Source organism: Dioscorea cayenensis, unplaced genomic scaffold, assembly GCF_009730915.1.
Source record: "Dioscorea cayenensis subsp. rotundata cultivar TDr96_F1 unplaced genomic scaffold, TDr96_F1_v2_PseudoChromosome.rev07_lg8_w22 25.fasta BLBR01001323.1, whole genome shotgun sequence".
Classification (NCBI taxonomy): domain Eukaryota; kingdom Viridiplantae; phylum Streptophyta; class Magnoliopsida; order Dioscoreales; family Dioscoreaceae; genus Dioscorea; species Dioscorea cayenensis.
In genome coordinates this window covers 25,616-35,235 of record NW_024087714.1, presented here as the reverse complement: position 1 = coordinate 35,235, position 9,620 = coordinate 25,616, and positions in this window count along the sequence as shown.

The window sequence follows — 9,620 nt, the reverse complement described above, 5'->3', positions numbered from 1 at the left end:
AGTATTACTACAAGAAAACAGTCCAATACCGACCGAGCTTTTTTGACGGACTGTTTTCTGTCGGTAATATTTTCTTTTACCGATGGAATTACGAACAAAATACTGACGGAGTTTTTTATTGGTGAAATTTTTAAAAGCGACCAAATTACCGATGACAACACCGACATATTCCATTGCTACATTACCTGCCATATTTTTTCCCTTGGAGCCAAAGGATTACCGACACAATTTTTTTATTACTAGAGACGGAATTCCGGTGGTCTAATTTAATACTTTTACAAATCGATTTTTACTGATGGAAGTCTGTTGGTATTGTATGATTCATGCTAAATTTGTAGGGCTTCACGACAAAATTCCATCGGTAATAAGTTTTAATATTACCAACAATAGCATACTGACCGAACTCCGTCGATATACTACGTTGGATATTTTTATTGTACTACCGACTTACGATTACCGACGGAAGTCTGTCGGTATTTTAATAATTCTTATTCTCTAAAAATTATTTATATTAATTATTATTTATGTTAATAAATTATTATTTATATAACTTATTATAAAAAAATAACTTTAAATTATTTTATGATAAAAATAAAAAATAATTAATTTATATTAATCATTAGTGTTAAATTAATATTTAAATTATAAAATTGTAAGTTGAACAGCTTTTGTTTCAACTTTTAATTTGATTAGCTATATCTTAAAAATGAGTGTAAAATTACTTTTCCAATTTTTTCATAAGATGTGCCATGTATTTTTGCAAGTGGTTAAAGGGGGCAATGCACATGAAACTTAATAGAGGTAAAATCATCAAAGTAAGTTTTTTCTTATCAACCTATTTATTTATTTACTCTGAGCAATAATATTAGTTGGAGATTATATATTTATTAGTTGGAGAATGTGCAAAAAGACTAATGCACATTGTGATCAATAAGAAAGTAAAAAAAATTTAATTGATAAATATTAAAAAGTTAGTTTTTTATTATCTTAAAATTTAAGAGGTAAATTATTAGTTTGAATTAATCTCCACCATTGATTGTCATGATCAATGGTGGAGATTGTTCATGGTAAAGAAACCTAACCCCTATATCCAAGGTTGCCTCTTCAAACCTTTCCCAATAATTTCCTTCATCTCCAAGGTTGCCTCTTCAAACCTCTCTAGCCTCCTACCCTCCTCCTCCTCATCTGCACCAGATCACACACTCAGGTCTGTCTGCCCTCATCTGCGCTGGTACCGCCACCGCCGGATCCTACTCTCTCTCTCTCTCTCTCTCTCTCTCTCTCTCTCTCTCTCTCTCTCTCTTTGGATTTCAGAGATGTGAATTTAGTTCATCGGATGAGGAATTTGCAACTAAGATCACTTCTAAAGGTTATTCAAATTGATCTCATTTCCATTGTTTTGTTTCTATGAGTGATGGTTCTGTGAATTGATTGATTGACTGATTGATCTTTGAAGGATTTGAGTTTGTTTTGGTTTGTCAATTGGTTTTTGATAGTTTTATTGTAGTATCTACTCAGATTTGTGCCATTTGGCTTTAGAACATGTTTCCCCCTCTCTTTTTTTTAAAATAATTTTAAGTGCTTAATTTTGTAGAGCTTTTCATTCGAATTATATAAATTGCAAATGTGTTATTTAGAGCTTAAACGATTTATTTATGTATGTATGTATGAAGTTATAAATGGTTTTTTTTCTTCTTCTTCAATTAGATGTTTTGATCATCTTCCTTTCATTTATGAATAGTACTTTTTAGTGCTTCTACTTTGAGTGTGCTTACACATATCATGGATAAGAAGACTCCTTTCTATTTTTATTAAAAGTGCCTATATGAAGTTTTCCATTCTAATAATATATATACCAACTTTGTATCGAATTTTAAGTCTGTTTTTAATTTTAATTTGGAATAAGATTCTATCTACTTTTTAATTTATTTTCCCGATAATATTTTTATTATAAGCCATTTTGACTTATCTAAATTTTCATATTTATATTATAGCAATATTATATTAAAGTTATAAAAAAAAAATGAATCGCCTGTAGCTCAGTGGATAGAGCGTCTGTTTCCTAAGCAGAAAGTCGTAGGTTCTTGAACAAGAATCTAACGGTATTGTCTTGGTTTGAGCTTAAATCAAAGATTCGTTCTTGGTTCATGAACTTGATGGCATTGACTAGGTTTTGTGTTGTGAGCTTTCTTTCGATGTTTATTTTATTTTATTTTATTTGCTGTTTATTTATGTGGTTCGAATGATTTTTAGTTGAAATTGAGGTGAAATATCAGTTCTTGGTTCAAGAACTAGATAGTATTATCTTGGTTTTCTAATGTGAGCTTTCTTTAATTTGTGTGATAGAAATGTGAATGTTATCTAAATATTGATTCTGAACATGTATAATTTGAAAAATTGAAATCTTGATGTACACCCAATTTAATGAATCAAAGATAAGATTAATAACTTTTTTGTGCTTGTTTTTGCAATGGATCTTTTGGCTTGGACCTTTCATTGGAGTTGCAATTTATCACCGTATAGTGATTAGAGTAATTCCATTCAAGAGTACGTCTTCAGCAAGAACTTATGAAGATGATGATGGGGTTTATTGTTGTTGTGTTCATCTTGTTAATAGTTGTGGTTTTCATGCCTTATGTATCTTTGTTTCTAAACACTTGGGATTTGTTGTTGTGAATGATCTAAACTATGCATATATATATATTTTTACAAATATATAATAGTATCTTTGATTGTATCATTTTAAAGATTACAACTAAATATATATTTATTACTAATTAAGATATATCTTAGTGTTTCACGGATGCATGTGCTTTATGTGGTTATGAATGATAGGGACTTGTTTATTGTGTTATGGGAACGTGAATGTATGTTAGACGTCTATTTAAGTCTAGTTAACAAGTTTAAGAAGTTTCCTATTTGACTCTAGAGTCTAGACCAACCAAGCTCTCCCAATGTTCAAGTCTTTCATAAATATATATAGATAAATTTGTGAACTTTCCTTTTCATTGATTTGATGATGGTGGGGTTGTGTCTCATGAGGTTGTCTTCTTGTGTGTAAATTATGTTGTGCATTGTAGTTTAATGCTGCCTTTATTTGGCTACTATTTTCTTTTTTTATAATTATATATTTATATATGTGAGTGTTTTATATTTTTAATTGAAAAATTAAAAATACATATTAAATGATATTTTCTTCATATATACTCATATTAAAAATAATAAAATATGTATATTAAAAACTTAATTACTACCTGGCCTTTTACTTAAGTTTGAGAAAAGAAATCAAATCAATATTTCATAAAATTTGCAACTCGATGTGGACTATAAGAATATACAGCTAAATATGCCCATGTGTGTTTTAATATATATATATATATATATATTCTAACTCATGATTATTATTGTTGTATTCAGATTATTTTTTCAAAAAGGGTGCAGAGGGAAGATTGCATGCAATATCAATTCTGAAGAATTATTGAGTGAGTTGATTCATTCATGCTAATTTTGGTTTCTTTATTACGTTATCGTTATATTTGTCTATTTAGAAACTGATATCTAATGTAATAAATTGGAATTTAGTAAGTTGATTCATTCATGCTATTTGGTTTTTTTAGTGAAATCTGTGTGAGAATTGAAATGTATTTATTATAGATATTTAATAAATGAATGCTTATTGTTAAAATAAAAAAAAAATCAATGTTCATTTATTAGTACTAACAATTACAATTTCATTTTTTTTTTTATTTAGCATGAATGTGGCTTTACTATAGTATATCTTATCATTTAAGTTAATAAAAAAATATATAATAGAATCTAATTAGGATGATGACATATCTTAAAGCATTAAGCACTAGTGACTTCTTTTGTTTAAAAGAAAATTTGTATTAAAATATTTTTCTCCATTTTTAACATAATAGTCTTCTTTTGTTTGAGTGGCTTGAACTTACCAAATTTATATGATACTAATAGAGTCGAGAAATGGATAGAGACCTCTCTTGGATGTATTCGAGACTCCATGATGGGTTCATTATTCCTAACTATTTTAATGGAATTGAGGATTTTATTTCTTTCGCATTTTCTCAACATGATTTTGTCCAAGGGAATAAAAGTAGATGCCCATGTGTTGGTTGTCAAAATAATAAATGGCAAATTTCGGACAATGTCCGCAAACACCTTTATCTTAAAGGCTTCTCTTATGGTTATACTACTTGGATTTTACACAGAGAATAACAAACTAGAGAATCATCACAAAGCACGGCTGAAGATGAAACCGATATGTCAAGGATAAAATGAAAATTTATATGCGAGGATGGTTATGAATGTTGCAATGACGAGTTTTGATGCTAATCAAGGTAATGAACCAAGGGTAGAGTGTGAAAGTCCAAATCCAAGTGCTTCCAACTTTTATTCTTTATTACAAGATGCAGATAAACCGTTGTGGTCTGGATGTGTAAACCATACAAAGTTATCAGTTGTCTCTCAACTTTTAAATTCCAAGGATGAATTTAACATGAGTGATTCATGTTTTAATCATCTCATAAAAGTAGTAAAGATTATGATGCCAGCAAATGAAGGTTTACCAGAAGATTTTTATAGAATGAAGAAGAGACTGACAAAACCTGGACTTGGTTATGTCCAAATTCATGTATGCCCAAAAAATTGCATGTTGTTTTATAGAGAAACAATTGAGTTAGAATATTGCTCAATATGCAGACATCCCTGACATAAGTCAAGTAAGTTAAGTGCAAGAAGACAAAAAAAGATTCCTTTTAAGATTCTGCGTTACTTTCCACTTGTATCGAGGCTTCAAAGGCTTTATATGTCTGCCAAAATTGCTGAACACATGACTTGGCATTCTTCAATATTCTTTTCAAGAGTATTGTAAATGGAACCTTGAACATAACTACAAAATAAAAAATGTGTTTGATAAGACTGGTAAAACACAATTAAGGCACAAGTTGGCGGATGAGAGGATGAAGCCAATGAAAGAAGTTGGTGCTACTAAAATTAAAGAATGCAAAGGAATGGAAAGGGAGTGGATCACAAAGGATGTGTGGGATGCCCGCAGTAATAATGAATGGGGAACAAATGCATGGCAATCCAAATCAGGAAAGGAAAAGGCAAACCACATAACAGAAAAGAAGGAAGAATTCCAAAGCACACTGGCAATTCACGACCTTTCGCTGTTCATGGTATCGAGTTGGTATGTATTTATATTTTATAAATATCATGTGATATATTAATAGTACCCTACGATCCTTATAAAGATGGGTTCCTACTTAAAGGGTTATACTTCAAGGGTTTAGCTTTCGCTCAACTTTCTCATTAGCCTTAGTACACTAATAATCCCTTAACTATATCATTATGAACAAGGTAGTCTCTAAACTATATATTATAATAAAATTTATTTATTTATTTCATATTTTAAGATTATTAGTACACTTTAACCTCAGTAAATCTCAAAAAAATTAATATAAAATTAGTTTGCATTATTTTATTTGGTTGAACATGGCATGATTAGTGATAGTAATTTTCATTGATGATGAGTACCAATTCACCTAAAGTTTCATAAAAATATTCTTAAAATGCTTTTTTAATCTTTGTTTGAACATGGCATGATTTGGTTTGAACATGGCATGGTTAGTGATAGTTATTATTTTATTATTTTATTATTTTTAATCTTTGTTTAATGTTTTATTTTATTATTTATTCTTATATTCAAATTTCTCAAATTTGAAACTCATGCATGCATGAACATTCTCCAAATGAAGACATAATTACTATATAACTTTTCTAAATAAAATGTGCATATTATTCATTATAATATTTATATTTATTATGATTATGATAAATGAGTAAGCCTGCTTTGGCATTAACCATGAGTGCATTCTAGAAAGAAGAAGGAGCCACACACAATAATATTAGACAAATAAAGCCACCAAATAATTAAATACTTTATTTGTTTTGAAGAGAGGAATAAAATATGCGATGGTTTCACTCATAGTTGTGTAATAAGGTTTGTTTGGATTGGTTGGTGGGCCTTGATGTTCTTGCACTATTCTTGTTGCTATTATTTATATTGTTCTTGTTAAAGCTACCAAATATTAGATCATTTCACCTACTCCAACAAGAAAGAACTAAGCTCTTATTTATATTTGTTCTTGTTGCTATTACACCCAAAAGGCTAGCAGAAAAAGAACAATTAGAAAATACCTTACCTATTTCATTTTTTAACCTTGAAATCTGTCTTTATTTTTATAATTCGAATCATTAAAGAACTCAAGCTTTATACTTCTGTTATTGAAAGGAGTTAGGTTTATGTTATAGCACTAGTACTATGCAGTTGCTATTTTTTTTGTCATTTTGATATGAAGTTCTTTGTGTTACTTTTGTTAAATTATTAGTACTTATGAACAATCACTTTCTTTTATTTATGTCTTCCTACACTTTAAATTAAAATACAGGCTGAGAAGCTAGGTAGGGAGGTAGGATATTGAGAAATTTTTCAGGCTACACACAAGCACAAGGGTGGATGGGGTGAATTTATAGACAACAAGTCAAGAGTTGTCAATGTAAGTGAATTTGAGTCATTTTTCATTTTTTTTAATTGTTATCATTAAAGTTTTGATTCATAAGTGTGATTGAAATGTTTGTTTTATATATATTTTCTTGGTTATAATGTTAATTTTTAGTTACCATTGTATAAGTGTATTAGATGTTATTTGCATGAAGCCATAAAAGTTAAATGAGTTTTCCTTTTTATCATTCATTTTTATTGTATGAGTTATAAATGTAATATTTACTTTTAAATGTGTTATAGGAAAAGTATAATGTTGCATTGATCGACAAATATGGTGATGATATCTCTTTCCATCCAAGTTTCGATGGTCAATCATGGTATGATGCAATTGGGGAATAGAAAACTACACACACAAGTGTATATGGTTTTGGGAGTAGGGTAGACTCAAGATAGTTGTTTAGTGCGGCATCTACATGTCCTTCCACATCTGATTTAGCGTATGGACCTTCAACCTACCAACCTTTTGCAACAAATGAATCGATTTTGCAAACCTAGCAACTTGCGGAGAAAGTTGAGAATTTAGAAAGTTAAGTTCTTGATATTCAACAAGGTCAAGTAGGCCTACAAAGTAAATTGGACAACATCTTGGAGTTGGTGGAATGCGGTCATCCAATATTATTTTCTCAAGCAAGCCAATAGGGAATTAATTCAAAGGATGCCACTACCAGAGATGGCGGAGAAGATAAATAAGTAGATTGAGATAGCCTTTAGAATGGTGTTGTTAACATTTGTTTTGTTGGAGTACCTTTAAAACTAATTTAATATTTTTGTTTATTTCTTGCAACTTTATAAATTCATATACTTTACATTTGTTGTTGGATTGTACTATGAATTTATGTTTTTTTTTGTTGTGATCAACAAGTGATTGTATTATGGTTTGTAGGATTGCTAAATGGATATGGTATTATATTCATATTATGCATAATTCAGGTTTAATGTGTAAAATATATATGTATAATGAATTAATAATAGCATTCCCGATGGAAAATTATATTATTTACAGACGGAATTGCAATTATTACTAACGGAGCAATTAATTTTTGGTGAATATAAAATATGTTTACCGATGGAATTCCTAAATTTTAATATTTATTACAGACAAAAATACAATACTGACACAAATTATAGTAATGATATTATACTTCACCGACTAATAACAATATTTGCACCGACGAAACTATAATTTTTACCGATTAATAGTATTAAATTAATATTTTTTATAGATAAAAAAATACTTTCTACAGACGGAAAGCTTTCTTCACTGACATATTTTTCATTAAAAAATTATTTTTAGCGATGAAAAACAATACCTTTTACTGATAGAAATTTGCCTTTTACCGATGGAATTATCATAACTTAATATTTTTCACCAATTGAAAAAAAATTTTACCGACAAAAACATTCCATTAACGACGAACAACACCGACAGAATGAATTAAATTTTTATATTTAAATAATTATTACCGACGGAAATGTAAGCATTACCAACACATAGTTCCGTCAGTAATTATTTATTATTACGAACAAAATTAATTATTACCGAAGGAAGAGCATTATCGAAATGAGATTTAGTGATGGATTATTTTCGACTAACTTTCCATAGGTAATGACAACTACCGACAGAATGTCTACTATTACCGACAAAAATTTCACAAGGTATTGGACTGTTTTCTTGTAGTGTAATAAAATTAATATTGTTGAAGAACAAGTGAAAGAACAAGCGAAAGAACATGTTGCTATAGTTTCGGGTTTGCATTTTTCCATGATAACTATAGTCCATAAAGTTACTTTTTCAAACAACAATGGCTGGTGGTATGATTCTGGTACAACTGTTCCCATTTGCAATAATAAAAAACAATTCTAAGACTATGAGATTACTGCTGATGGACATGAAGTGATCATAGGTAACAATAATGCTGTCATGGAAAAGGAGCAATAGAGAGTTATTTTACTTATGGAAAAAAGTTGACTATGATCAATTTTCTTCATGTTCCTGATGTTAGGAAGAACTTGGTTTATGTAAATTTGTTTTATAAGGGAGGATTTAAGACTGTATTAGAAACTAATAATCTGATCCTTTATAAGAATAGGGTCTTTGTTGGGAAGGAATATGCTTGTGATGGAATGTTTAAACTTTCTGTAACTTCAACCATTATTAATATTTAGATTGTCTATGCTTATATGATTGACCCATCAATTACTTTATGGCATTCATGTTTAGCATATTTAAATTTTAGATTATTAAATTTTATGACTAAACATGGTTATATAACTTATAAACATGGTGATCATGATAAGTGTGAAATTTGCATTCAAGCTAAGATAACTAAATTACCATTCCCAAGCGTTGAAAGAAACTCTGAAATGCTAAATTATTCATTGTGACATATGTGAATTAAATGAATATTGACTAGAAGAGGAAATAGGTATTTTGCCACTTTTATTGATGATTACTCTAAGTGCGCTCATGTTTATCTTATGAAGCATGAAGATGAAGTTATTGACCAATTTAGGTTATTTAAATCTAGTGGCAAAAACAAAAAAAGATAAAGGAATAAAATCTTTAGAAGTGATAGAGGTGGAGAATATTTTACCACTTAATTTACTTCTTTTTGTGAACAACATGGAATGATTCACCTAAGAAATGCACCATACACTCCTTGGCAAAATGATTGGCTGAGAGAAAGAATGGAACCCTTGTTGATATGGTGAATGCAATGTTGTTAAGTGCTAAGCTACCTTTTAATCTTTGGGGAGAGGCATTACTAAGTGCTTGTCATGTGCATAATAGAATTCCCTTCAAGATAAAATACACTTTCCCATATAAATTATTGAATGGTAGAAAGCCGAATTTATGCTATCTTCATCTATGGGGTTGTCTAGCTTTCTAAAGAGTAATGGATTCTAAATGGACTAAGTTAGGATCACCAACTCCAAAGAGTGTATTCATAGGGTATGATAAAAATTCCAAAGCCTATATGTTATTAGACTTAGAATCTAATGTCATTTTGGAATCTAGAGATCAATTTCTTGAGAA